Source organism: Amblyomma americanum, chromosome 11, assembly GCF_052857255.1.
Source record: "Amblyomma americanum isolate KBUSLIRL-KWMA chromosome 11, ASM5285725v1, whole genome shotgun sequence".
NCBI lineage: Eukaryota > Metazoa > Arthropoda > Arachnida > Ixodida > Ixodidae > Amblyomma > Amblyomma americanum.
Window position 1 is genome coordinate 121613146 of NC_135507.1, and position 14998 is coordinate 121628143.

A 14998-nucleotide genomic window follows, 5' to 3' on the forward strand; every position below is an offset into this window, starting at 1 on the left:
GTGATCCTGTATATCGTTACAGCTACACGTTTCCTGGGACCTTGGATGAACGCAACGGCTGGCCATCAATGGCGCAGACTGCCTGTGCCATTTGGTCGTCGTGACGCCAGTGCATCCTAGTGCGCATCCTCGTCTCTCCCTACGCTGACGGAACAGCGTGCCCGGCTGCCTACATAAGACTAGAATTCCTGCTTCGCTCTTCAGTCCGGCAGCAGTGCACCCAGCGTGCAGGGCGACTATGCGATACTGTATATCGTTACAGCTATACGTTTCCTGGGGCCTTGGATCAACGCACCGGCTGGCCATCAACGACGCAGACTGCCTGTGCCCTTTGGTCATCGTGACACCATTGCATCTTAATGCGCATCTCCGTCTCTCCCTACGCTGAGAGAACAGCGTGTCCGGATGCCTACATAAGCCTAGAATCCATGCTTCGCTCTTCAGGGCGGCAGCAGTGCACCCAGCGAGCAGGGCGACTATGTGATACTGTCTATCGTTACAGCTACACGTTTCCTGGGGCCTTGGATTAACGCAACGGCTGGCCATCAACGACGCAGACTGCCTGTGTCCTTTGGTCATCGTGACAGCATTGCATCCTAATGCGCGTCCTCGTCTCTGCCTACGCAGATGGAACAGCGTGCCCGGATGCCTACATAAGCCTAGAATCCCTGCTTCGCTCTTCAGTCCGGCAGCAGTGCACCCAGCGAGCAGGGCGACTATGTGATCCTGTATATCGTTAGAGCTACACGTTTCCTGGGGCCTTGGATCAACGCACCGGCTGGCCATCAACGACGCAGACTGCCTGTGCCCTTTGGTCATCGTGACACCATTGCATCTTAATGCGCATCTCCGTCTCTCCCTACGCTGACAGAACAGCGTGCCCGGATGCCTACATAAGCCTAGAAACCCTGCTTCGCGCTTTATTCCTGCAGCAGTGCACCCAGCGTGCAGGGCGACTATGTGAACCTGAATATCATTACAGCTACACGTTTCCTGGGGCCTTGGATCAACGCAACGGCTGACCATCAACGGCGCAGACTGCCTGTGCCCTTTGGTCATCGTGACGCCAGTGCATCCTACTGCGCATCCTCGTATCTGCCTACACTAACGGAACAGCGTGCCCAGATGCCTACATAAGCCTAGAATCCCTGCTTCGCTCTTCAGTCCGGCAGCAGTGCACCCAGCGAGCAGGGCGACTATGTGATCCTGTATATCGTTAGAGCTACACGTTTCCTGGGGCCTTGAGCAACGCAACGGCTGACCATCAACGGCGCAGACTGCCTGTGCCCTGCGGGCATCGTGACGCCAGTGCATCCTACTGCGCATCCTCGTCTCTGCCTAAGCTAACGGAACAGCGTGCCCGGCTGCCTACATAAGCCTAGATTCCATGCTTGCGCTTCAGTCCGGCAGCAGTGCACCCAGCGGGCAGGGCGACTATGTCATCCTGTATATCGTTACAGCTACACATTTCCTGGGGCCTTTGATCAACGCAACGGCTGGCCATCAACGGCGCAGACTGCCTGTGCGCTTTGGTCATCTTGACGTCAGTGCATCCTACTGCGCATCCTCGTCTCTGCCTACGCTAACGGAACAGCGTGCACAGATGCCTACACAAGCATAGAATCCCTGCTTCGCTCTTCAGTCCGGCAGCAGTGCACCCAGCGAGCAGGGCGACTATGTGATCCTGTATATCGTTAGAGCTACACGTTTCCTGGGGCCTTGGATCAACGCACCGGCTGGCCATCAACGACGCAGACTGCCTGTGCCCTTTGGTCATCGTGACACCATTGCATCTTAATGCGCATCTCCGTCTCTCCCTACGCTGACAGAACAGCGTGCCCGGATGCCTACATAAGCCTAGAAACCCTGCTTCGCGCTTTATTCCTGCAGCAGTGCACCTCAGCGTGCAGGGCGACTATGTGAACCTGAATATCATTACAGCTACACGTTTCCTGGGGCCTTGGATCAACGCAACGGCTGACCATCAACGGCGCAGACTGCCTGTGCCCTTTGGTCATCGTGGCGCCAGTGCATCCTACTGCGCATCCTCGTATCTGCCTACACTAACGGAACAGCGTGCCCAGATGCCTACATAAGCCTAAAATCCCTGCTTCGCTCTTCAGTCCGGCAGCAGTGCACCCAGCGAGCAGGGCGACTATGTGATCCTGTATATCGTTAGAGCTACCACGTTTCCTGGGGCCTTGGATCAACGCGACGGCTGACCATCAACGGCGCAGACTGCCTGTGCCCTGCGGGCATCGTGACGCCAGTGCATCCTACTGCGCATCCTCGTCTCTGCCTATGCTAACGGAACAGCGTGCCCGGCTGCCTACATAAGCCTAGATTCCATGCTTGCGCTTCAGTCCGGCAGCAGTGCACCCAGCGGGCAGGGCGACTATGTGATCCTGTATATCGTTACAGCTACACATTTCCTGGGGCCTTTGATCAACGCAACGGCTGGCCATCAACGGCGCAGACTGCCTGTGCGCTTTGGTCATCTTGACGTCAGTGCATCCTACTGCGCATCCTCGTCTCTGCCTACGCTAACGGAACAGCGTGCACAGATGCCTACACAAGCATAGAATCCCTGCTTCGCTCTTCAGTCCGGCAGCAGTGCACCCAGCGAGCAGGGCGACTATGTGATCCTCTATATCGTTAGAGCTAAACGTTTCCTGGGGCCTTGGATCAACGCACCGGCTGCCCATCAACGACGCAGACTGCCTGTGCCCTTTGGTCATCGTGACACCATTGCATCCGAATGCGCGTCCTCGTCTCTGCCTACGCTGATGGAACAGCGTGCCCGGCTGCCTACATAAGCCTAGAATCCCTGCTTCGCTCTTCAGTCCGGCAGCAGTGCACCCAGTGAGCAGAGCGTCTAAAGTGATCCTGTGTATCGTCACAGCTACACGTTTCTTGGGGCCTTGGATCAACGCAAAGGCTGGCCATCAACGACGCAAACTGCCTGTGCCCTTTGGTCATCGTGACACCATTGCATCCTAATGCGCACCCTCGTGTCTCCCTACGCTGACGGAACAGCGTGCCCGGGTGCCTACATAAGCCTAGATTCCCTGCTTGCGCTTCAGTCCGGCAGCAGTGCACCCAGCGGGCAGGGCGACTATGTGATCCTGTATATCGATACAGCTACACGTTTCCTGGGGCCTTGTTTCAACGCACCGTATGGCCATCAACGACGCAGACTGTCTGTGCCCTTTGGTCATCGTGACACAGTTGCATCCTAATGCGCTGCGCATCCTCGCCTCTCCCTACGCTGATGGAACAGCGTGCCTGGCTGCCTACATATACCTAGAATTCCTGCTTCGCTCTTCTGTCCGGCAGCAGTTCACCCAGCGATCAGGGCGACTAAGTGATCCTGTATATCGTTACAGCTACACGTTTCGTGGGGCCTAGGATCAACGCAACGGCTCGCCATCAACGACGCAGACAGCTTGGCCCTTTGGTCAACGTGACAGCATTGCATCCTAATGCGCGTCCTCGTCTCTGCCTACGCAGATGGAACAGCGTGCCCGGATGCCTAAATAAGCCTAGAATTCCTGCTTCGCTCTTCAGTCCGGCAGCAGTGCACCCAGCGAGCAGGGCGACTATGTGATCCTGTATATCGTTAGAGCTACACGTTTCCTGGGGCCTTGGATCAACGCACCGGCTGGCCATCAACGACGCAGACTGCCTGTGCCCTTTGGTCATCGTGACACCATTGCATCTTAATGCGCATCTCCGTCTCTCCCTAAGCTGACAGAACAGCGTGCCCGGATGCCTACATAAGCGTAGAAACCCTGCTTCGCGCTTTATTCCTGCAGCAGTGCACCCAGCGTGCAGGGCGACTATGTGAACCTGAATATCATTACAGCTACACGTTTCCTGGGGCCTTGGATCAACGCAACGGCTGACCATCAACGGCGCAGGCTGCCTGTGCCCTTTGGTCATCGTGACGCCAGTGCATCCTACTGCGCATCCTCGTATCTGCCTACACTAACGGAACAGCGTGCCCAGATGCCTACATAAGCCTAGAATCCCTGCTTCGCTCTTCAGTCCGGCAGCAGTGCACCCAGCGAGCAGGGCGACTATGTGATCCTGTATATCGTTAGAGCTACACGTTTCCTGGGGCCTTGGATCAACGCAACGGCTGACCATCAACGGCGCAGACTGCCTGTGCCCTTTGGTCATCGTGACACCATTGCATCTTAATGCGCATCTCCGTCTCTCCCTACGCTGAGAGGACAGCGTGTCCGGATGCCTACATAAGCCTAGAATCCATGCTTCGCTCTTCAGGGCGGCAGCAGTGCACCCAGCGAGCAGGGCGACTATGTGATTCTGTATATCGTTACAGCTACACGTTTCCTGGGGCCTTGGATCAACGCAACGGCTGGCCATCAATGACGCAGACTGCCTGTGCCCTTTGGTCCTCGTGACACCATTGCATCCTAATGCGCATCCTCGTCTCTCCCTACGCAGACGGAACAGCGTGCCCGGCTGCCTACATAAGCCTAGATTCCCTGCTTCCGCTTCAGTCCGGCAGCAGTGGACCCAGCGGGCAGGGCGACTAAGTGATCCTGTATATCGTTACAGCTACACGTTTCCTGGGGCCTTGGATGAACGCAACGGCTGGCCATCAATGGCGCAGACTGCCTGTGCCATTTGGTCGTCGTGACGCCAGTGCATCCTAGTGCGCATCCTCGTCTCTCCCTACGCTGACGGAACAGCGTGCCCGGCTGCCTACATAAGACTAGAATTCCTGCTTCGCTCTTCAGTCCGGCAGCAGTGCACCCAGCGTGCAGGGCGACTATGTGATACTGTATATCGTTAAAGCTATACGTTTCCTGGGGCCTAGGATCAACGCAACGGCTCGCCATCAACGACGCAGACAGCTTGGCCCTTTGGTCAACGTGACAGCATTGCATTCTAATGCGCGTCCTCGTCTCTGCCTACGCAGATGGAACAGCGTGCCCGGATGCCTAAATAAGCCTAGAATTCCTGCTTCGCTCTTCAGTCCGGCAGCAGTGCACCCAGCGAGCAGGGCGACTATGTGATCCTGTATATCGTTAGAGCTACACGTTTCCTGGGGCCTTGGATCAACGCACCGGCTGGCCATCGACGACGCAGACTGCCTGTGCCCTTTGGTCATCGTGACACCATTGCATCTTAATGCGCATCTCCGTCTCTCCCTAAGCTGACAGAACCGCGTGCCCGGATGCCTACATAAGCCTAGAAACCCTGCTTCGCGCTTTATTCCTGCAGCAGTGCACCCAGCGTGCAGGGCGACGATGTGAACCTGAATATCATTACAGCTACACGTTTCCTGGGGCCTTGGATCAACGCAACGGCTGACCATCAACGGCGCAGACTGCCTGTGCCCTTTGGTCATCGTGACGCCAGTGCATCCTACTGCGCATCCTCGTATCTGCCTACACTAACGGAACAGCGTGCCCAGATGCCTACATAAGCCTAGAATCCCTGCTTCGCTCTTCAGTCCGGCAGCAGTGCACCCAGCGAGCAGGGCGACTATGTGATCCTGTATATCGTTAGAGCTACACGTTTCCTGGGGCCTTGGATCAACGCAACGGCTGACCATCAACGGCGCAGACTGCCTGTGCCCTGCGGGCATCGTGACGCCAGTGCATCCTACTGCGCATCCTCGTCTCTGCCTAAGCTAACGGAACAGCGTGCCCGGCTGCCTACATAAGCCTAGATTCCATGCTTGCGCTTCAGTCCGGCAGCAGTGCACCCAGCGGGCAGGGCGACTATGTGATCCTGTATATCGTTACAGCTACACATTTCCTGGGGCCTTTGATCAACGCAACGGCTGGCCATCAACGGCGCAGACTGCCTGTGCGCTTTGGTCATCTTGACGCCAGTGCATCCTACTGCGCATCCTCGTCTCTGCCTACGCTAACGGAACAGCGTGCACAGATGCCTACACAAGCATAGAATCCCTGCTTCGCTCTTCAGTCCGGCAACAGTGCACCCAGCGAGCAGGGCGACTATGTGATCCTCTATATCGTTAGAGCTACACGTTTCCTGGGGCCTTGGATCAACGCACCGGCTGGCCATCAACGACGCAGACTGCCTGTGCCCTTTGGTCATCGCGACACCATTGCATCCTAATGCGCGTCCTCGTCTCTGCCTACGCTGATGGAACAGCGTGCCCGGCTGCCTACATAAGCCTAGAATCCCTGCTTCGCTCTTCAGTCCGGCAGCAGGGCACCCAGTGAGCAGGGCGACTAAGTGATCCTGTATATCGTTACAGCTACACGTTTCCTGGGACCTTGGATGAACGCAACGGCTGGCCATCAATGGCGCAGACTGCCTGTGCCATTTGGTCGTCGTGACGCCAGTGCATCCAAGTGCGCATCCTCGTCTCTCCCTACGCTGACGGAACAGCGTGCCAGGCTGCCTACATAAGACTAGAATTCCTGCTTCGCTCTTCAGTCCGGCAGCAGTGCACCCAGCCTGCAGGGCGACTATGCGATACTGTATATCGTTACAGCTATACGTTTCCTGGGGCCTTGGATCAACGCACCGGCTGGCCATCAACGACGCAGACTGCCTGTGCCCTTTGGTCATCGTGACACCATTGCATCTTAATGCGCATCTCCGTCTCTCCCTACGCTGAGAGAACAGCGTGTCCGGATGCCTACATAAGCCTAGAATCCATGCTTCGCTCTTCAGGGCGGCAGCAGTGCACCCAGCGAGCAGGGCGACTATGTGATTCTGTATATCGTTACAGCTACACGTTTCCTGGGGCCTTGGATCAACGCAACGACTGGCCATCAATGACGCAGACTGCCTGTGCCCTTTGGTCCTCGTGACACCATTGCATCCTAATGCGCATCCTCGTCTCTCCCTACGCAGACGGAACAGCGTGCCCGGCTGCCTACATAAGCCTAGATTCCCTGCTTCCGCTTCAGTCCGGCAGCAGTGGACCCAGCGGGCAGGGCGACTAAGTGATCCTGTATATCGTTACAGCTACACGTTTCCTGGGGCCTTGGATGAACGCAACGGCTGGCCATCAATGGCGCAGACTGCCTGTGCCATTTGGTCGTCGTGACGCCAGTGCATCCTAGTGCGCATCCTCGTCTCTCCCTACGCTGACGGAACAGCGTGCCCGGCTGCCTACATAAGACTAGAATTCCTGCTTCGCTCTTCAGTCCGGCAGCAGTGCACCCAGCGTGCAGGGCGACTATGTGATACTGTATATCGTTACAGCTATACGTTTCCTGGGGCCTTGGATCAACGCACCGGCTGGCCATCAACGACGCAGACTGCCTGTGCCCTTTGGTCATCGTGACACCTTTGCATCTTAATGCGCATCTCCGTCTCTCCCTACGCTGAGAGAACAGCGTGCCCGGATGCCTACATAAGCCTAGAATCCATGCTTCGCTCTTCAGGGCGGCAGCAGTGCACCCAGCGAGCAGGGCGACTATGTGATACTGTCTATCGTTACAGCTACACGTTTCCTGGGGCCTTGGATTAACGCAACGGCTGGCCATCAACGACGCAGACTGCCTGTGTCCTTTGGTCATCGTGACAGCATTGCATCCTAATGCGCGTCCTCGTCTCTGCCTACGCAGATGGAACAGCGTGCCCGGATGCCTACATAAGCCTAGAATCCCTGCTTCGCTCTTCAGTCCGGCAGCAGTGCACCCAGCGAGCAGGGCGACTATGTGATCCTGTATATCGTTAGAGCTACACGTTTCCTGGGGCCTTGGATCAACGCACCGGCTGGCCATCAACGACGCAGACTGCCTGTGCCCTTTGGTCATCGTGACACCATTGCATCTTAATGCGCCTCTCCGTCTCTCCCTACGCTGACAGAACAGCGTGCTCGGATGCCTACATAAGCCTAGAAACCCTGCTTCGCGCTTTATTCCTGCAGCAGTGCACCCAGCGTGCAGGGCGACTATGTGAACCTGAATATCATTACAGCTACACGTTTCCTGGGGCCTTGGATCAACGCAACGGCTGACCATCAACGGCGCAGACTGCCAGTGCGCTTTGGTCATCTTGACGCCAGTGCATCCTACTGCGCATCCTCGTCTCTGCCTACGCTAACGGAACAGCGTGCACAGATGCCTACACAAGCATAGAATCCCTGCTTCGCTCTTCAGTCCGGCAGCAGTGCACCCAGCGAGCAGGGCGACTATGTGATCCTCTATATCGTTAGAGCTACACGTTTCCTGGGGCCTTGGATCAACGCACCGGCTGGCCATCAACGACGCAGACTGCCTGTGCCCTTTGGTCATCGTGACACCATTGCATCCTAATGCGCGTCCTCGTCTCTGCCTACGCTGATGGAACAGCGTGCCCGGCTGCCTACATAAGCCTAGAATCCCTGCTTCGCTCTTCAGTCCGGCAGCAGTGCACCCAGTGAGCAGAGCGTCTAAAGTGATCCTGTGTATCGTCACAGCTACACGTTTCTTGGGGCCTTGGATCAACGCAAAGGCTGGCCATCAACGACGCAGACTGCCTGTGCCCTTTGGTCATCGTGACACCATTGCATCCTAATGCGCACCCTCGTGTCTCCCTACGCTGACGGAACAGCGTGCCCGGGTACCTACATAAGCCTAGATTCCCTGCTTGCGCTTCAGTCCGGCAGCAGTGCACCCAGCGGGCAGGGCGACTATGTGATCCTGTATATCGATACAGCTACACGTTTCCTGGGGCCTTGGTTCAACGCACCGTATGGCCATCAACGACGCAGACTGTCTGTGCCCTTTGGTCATCGTGACACAGTTGCATCCTAATGCGCTGCGCATCCTCGCCTCTCCCTACGCTGATGGAACAGCGTGCCTGGCTGCCTACATATACCTAGAATTCCTGCTTCGCTCTTCTGTCCGGCAGCAGTTCACCCAGCGATCAGGGCGACTAAGTGATCCTGTATATCGTTACAGCTACACGTTTCGTGGGGCCTAGGATCAACGCAACGGCTCGCCATCAACGACGCAGACTGCTTGGCCCTTTGGTCAACGTGACAGCATTGCATCCTAATGCGCGTCCTCGTCTCTGCCTACGCAGATGGAACAGCGTGCCCGGATGCCTACATAAGCCTAGAATTCCTGCTTCGCTCTTCAGTCCGGCAGCAGTGCACCCAGCGAGCAGGGCGACTATGTGATCCTGTATATCGTTAGAGCTACACGTTTCCTGGGGCCTTGGATCAACGCAACGGCTGGCCATCAATAGCACAGACTGCCTGTGTCCTTTGGTCATGGTGACACCATTGCATCCTAATGCGCATTCTCGTCTCTGCCTACACTAACTGAACAGCGTGCCCAGATGCCTACATAAGCCTAGAATCCCTGCTTCGCTCTTCAGTCCGGCAGCAGTGCACCCAGCGAGCAGGGCGACTAAGTGATCCTGTATATCGTTACAGCTACACATTTCCTGGGGCCTTTGATCAACGCAACGGCTGGCCATCAACGGCGCAGACTGCCTGTGCCCTTTGGTCATCGTGACGCCAGTGCATCCTACTGCGCATCCTCGTCTCTGCCTACGCTAACGGAACAGCGTGCACAGATGCCTACATAAGCCTAGAATCCCTGCTTCGCTCTTCAGTCCGGCAGCAGTGCACCCAGTGAGCAGAGCGTCTAAAGTGATCCTGTGTATCGTCACAGCTACACGTTTCTTGGGGCCTTGGATCAACGCAAAGGCTGGCCATCAACGACGCAGACTGCCTGTGCCCTTTGGTCATCGTGACAGCATTGCATCCTAATGCGCATCCTCGTGTCTCCCTACGCTGACGGAACAGCGTGCCCGGATGCCTACATAAGCCTAGATTCCCTGCTTGCGCTTCAGTCCGGCAGCAGTGCACCCAGCGGGCAGGGCGACTATGTGATCCTGTATATCTATACAGGTACACGTTTCCTGGGGCCTTGGTTCAACGCCCCGGATGGCCATCAACGACGCAGACTGTCTGTGCCCTTTGGTCATTGTGACACAGTTGCATCCTAATGCGCTGCGCATCCTCGCCTCTCCCTACGCTGATGGAACAGCGTGCCTGGCTGCCTACATATACCTAGAATTCCTGCTTCGCTCTTCTTTCCGGCAGCAGTTCAGTCAGCGATCAGGGCGACTAAGTGATCCTGTATATCGTTACAGCTACACGTTTCCTGGGGCCTAGGATCAACGCAACGGCTCGCCATCAACGACGCAGACTGCTTGGCCCTTTGGTCAACGTGACACCATTGCATCCTAATGCGCATCCTCGTCTCTCCCTACGCTGACGGAACAGCGTGCCCGGCTGCCTACATAAGCCTAGAATCCCTGCTTGCGCTTCAGTCTGGCAGCAGTGCACCCAGCGGGCAGGGTGCCTATGTGATCCTGTATATCGTTACAGCTACACGTTTCCTGGGGCCTTGGATCAACGCAACGGCTGGCCATCAACGACGCAGACTGCCTGTGCGCTTTGGTCATCGTGACACCATTGCATCCTAATGCGCATTCTCGTCTCACCCTACGCTGACGGAACAGCGTGCCCGGCTGCCTACATAAGCCTAGATTCCCTACTTGCGCTTCAGTCCGGCAACAGTGCGCCCAGCGGGCAGGGCGAATAAGTGATCCTGTATATCGTTACAGCTACACGTTTCCTGGGGCCTTGGATCAACGCAACGGCTGGCCATCAATGACGCAGACTGCCTGTGCTGTTTGGTCCTCGTGACACCATTGCATCCTAATGCGCATCCTTGTCTCTCCCTACGCAGACGGAACAGCGTGCCCGGCTGCCTACATAAGCCTAGATTCCCTGCTTGCGCTTCAGTCCGGCAGCAGTGGACCCAGCGGGCAGGGTGACTAAGTGATCCTGTATATCGTTACAGCTACACGTTTCCTGGGGCCTTGGATGAACGCAACGGCTGGCCATCAATGGCGCAGACTGCCTGTGCCATTTGGTCGTCGTGACGCCAGTGCATCCTAGTACGCATCCTCGTCTCTCCCTACGCTGACGGAACAGCGTGCCCGGCTGCCTACATAAGCCTAGAATCCCTGCTTCGCTCTTTATTCCTGCAGCAGTGCACCCAGCGGGCAGGGCGACTATGTGATCCTGAATATCATTACAGCTACACGTTTCCTGGGGCCTTGGATCAACGCAACGGTTGACCATCAACGGCGCAGACTGCCTGTGCCCTTTGGTCATCGTGACTCCAGTGCATCCTACTGCGCATCCTAGTCTCTGCCTAAGCTAACAGAACAGCGTACCCAGATGCCTACATAAGCCTAGAATCCCTGCTTCGCTCTTCAGTTCGGCAGAAGTGCGGCCAGCGAGCAGGGCGACTATGTGATCCTGTATATCGTTACAGCTACCTGCATATCATTACAGCTACACGTTTCCTGGGGCCTTGGATCAACGCAACGGCTGCCCATCAATGACGCAGACTGCCTGTACCCTTTGGTCATCGTGACACCATTGCATCCTAATGCGCATCCTCGTCTCTCCCTATGCTGACGGAACAGCGTGCCCGGCTGCCTACATAAGACTAGAATTCCTGCTTCGCTCTTCAGTCCGGCAGCAGTTCACCCAGCGAGCAGGGCGACTATGTGATCCTGTATATCGTTACAGCTACACGTTTCCTGGGGCCTTGGATAAACGCAACGGCTGGCCATCAACGACGCAGACTGCCCGTGTCCTTTGGTCATCGTGACAGCATTGCATCCTAATGCGCGTCCTCGTCTCTGCCTACGCTGATGAAACAGCGTGCCCGGATGCCTACATAAGCCTAGAAACCCTGCTTCGCTCTTTATTCCTGCAGCAGTGCACCCAGCGGGCAGGGCGACTATGTGATCCTGCATATCATTACAGCTACACGTTTCCTGGGACCCTCGATCAACGCAACAGCTGGCCATCAACGACGCAGACTGCCTGTGCCCTTTGGTCATCGTGACACCATTGCATCCTAATGCGTATCCTCGTCTCTCCCTACGCTGACGGAACAGCGTGCCCGGCTGCCTACATAAGCCTAGAATCCCTGCTTGCGCTTCAGTCCGGCAGCAGTGCACCCATCGGGCAGGGCGACTAAGTGATTCTGTATATCGTTACAGCTACACTTTTCCTTGGGCCTTGAATCAACGCAACGGCTGGCCGTCAATGACGCAGACTCCCTGTGCCATTTGGTCCTCGTGACACCATTGCATCCTAATGCGCATCCCCGTCTCTCCCTACGCAGACGGAACAGCGTGCCCGGCTGCCTACATAAGCCTAGACTCCCTGCTTCCGCTTCAGTCCGGCAGCAGTGGACCCAGCGGGCAGGGCGACTAAGTGATCCTGTATATCGTTACAGCTACACGTTTCCTGGGGCCTTGGATGAACGCAACGGCTGGCCATCAATGGCGCAGACTGCCTGTGCAATTTGGTCGTCGTGACGCCAGTGCATCCTAGTGCGCATCCTCGTCTCTCCCTACGCTGACGGAACAGCGTGCCCGGCTGCCTACATAAGACTAGAATTCCTGCTTCGCTCTTCAGTCCGGCAGCAGTGCACCCAGCGTGCAGGGCGACTATGTGATACTGTATATCGTTACAGCTACACGTTTCCTGGGGCCTTGGATCAACGCACCGGCTGGCCATCAACGACGCAGACTGCCTGTGCCCTTTGGTCATCGTGACACCATTGCATCTTAATGCGCATCTCCGTCTCTCCCTACGCTGAGAGAACAGCGTGCCCGGATGCCTACATAAGCCTAGAATCCATGCTTCGCTCTTCAGGGCGGCAGCAGTGCACCCAGCGAGCAGGGCGACTATGTGATACTGTCTATCGTTACAGCTACACGTTTCCTGGGGCCTTGGATTAACGCAACGGCTGGCCATCAACGACGCAGACTGCCTGTGTCCTTTGGTCATCGTGACAGCATTGCATCCTAATGCGCGTCCTCGTCTCTGCCTACGCAGATTGAACAGCGTGCCCGGATGCCTACATAAGCCTAGAATCCCTGCTTCGCTCTTCAGTCCGGCAGCAGTGCACCCAGCGAGCAGGGCGACTATGTGATCCTGTATATCGTTTGAGCTACACGTTTCCTGGGGCCTTGCATCAACGCATCGGCTGGCCATCAACGACGCAGGCTGCCTGTGCCCTTTGGTCATCGTGACACCATTGCATCTTAATGCGCATCTCCGTCTCTCCCTACGCTCACAGAACAGCGTGCCCGGATGCCTACATAAGCCTAGAAACCCTGCTTCGCGCTTTATTCCTGCAGCAGTGCACCCAGCGTGCAGGGCGACTATGTGAACCTGAATATCATTACAGCTACACGTTTCCTGGGGCCTTGGATCAACGCAACGGCTGACCATCAACGGCGCAGACTGCCTGTGCCCTTTGGTCATCGTGACGCCAGTGCATCCTACTGCGCATCCTCGTATCTGCCTACACTAACGGAACAGCGTGCCAAGATGCCTACATAAGCCTAGAATCCCTGCTTCGATCTTCAGTCCGGCAGCAGTGCACCCAGCGAGCAGGGCGACTATGTGATCCTGTATATCGTTAGAGCTACACGTTTCCTGGGGCCTTGGATCAACGCAACGGCTGACCATCAACGGCGCAGACTGCCTGTGCCCTGCGGACATCGTGACGCCAGTGCATCCTACTGCGCATCCTCGTCTCTGCCTAAGCTAACGGAACAGCGTGCCCGGCTGCCTACATAAGCCTAGATTCCATGCTTGCGCTTCAGTCCGGCAGCAGTGCACCCAGCGGGCAGGGCGACTATGTGATCCTGTATATCGTTACAGCTACACATTTCCTGGGGCCTTTGATCAACGCAACGGCTGGCCATCAACGGCGCAGACTGCCTGTGCGCTTTGGTCATCTTGACGCCAGTGCATCCTACTGCGCATCCTCGTCTCTGCCTACGCTAACGGAACAGCGTGCACAGATGCCTACACAAGCATAGAATCCCTGCTTCGCTCTCCAGTCCGGCAGCAGTGCACCCAGCGAGCAGGGCGACTATGTGATCCTCTATATCGTTAGAGCTACACGTTTCCTGGGGCCTTGGATCAACGCACCGGCTGGCCATCAACGACGCAGATTGCGTATGCCCTTTGGTCATCGTGACACCATTGCATCCTAATGCGCGTCCTCGTCTCTGCCTACGCTGATGGAACAGCGTGCCCGGCTGCCTACATAAGCCTAGAATCCCTGCTTCCCTCTTCAGTCCGGCAGCAGTGCACCCAGTGAGCAGAGCGTCTAAAGTGATCCTGTGTATCGTCACAGCTACACGTTTCTTGGGGCCTTGGATCAACGCAAAGGCTGGCCATCAACGACGCAGACTGCCTGTGCCCTTTGGTCATCGTGACACCATTGCATCCTAATGCGCACCCTCGTGTCTCCCTACGCGGACGGAACAGCGTGCCCGCGTGCCTACATAAGCCTAGATTCCCTGCTTGCGCTTCAGTCCGGCAGCAGTGCACCCAGCGGGCAGGGCGACTATGTGATCCTGTATATCGTTACAACTACAAGTTTCCTGCGGCCTTGGATCAACGCAACGGCTGGCCATCAATGGCGCAGACTGCCTGTGCCGTTTGGTCATCGTGACACCTTTGCATCCTAACGCGCATCCTCGTCTCTGCCTACGCTGACGGGACAGCGTGCCCGGCTGCATACATAAGCCTAGAATCCCTGCTTCGCTCTTGAGTCCAGCAGCAGTGCACCCAGCGAGCAGGGCGACTATGTGATCCTGTATATCGGGTCAGCTACACGTTTCTTGGGGCCTTCGATCAACGCAACGGCTGGCCATCAATGACGCAGACTGCCAGTGCCCTTTGGTCCTTGTGACACCATTGCATCCTAATGCGCACCCACGTCTCTCCCTACGCAGACGGAACAGCGTGCCCGGCAGCCTACATAAGCCTAGATTCCCTGCTTGCGCTTCAGTCCGGCAGCAGTGGACCCAGCGGGCAGGGCGACTAAGTGATCCTGTATATCGTTACAGCTACATGTTTCCTGGGGCCTTGGATGAACGTAACGGCTGGCCATCAATGGCACAGACTGCCTGTGAGATTTGGTCG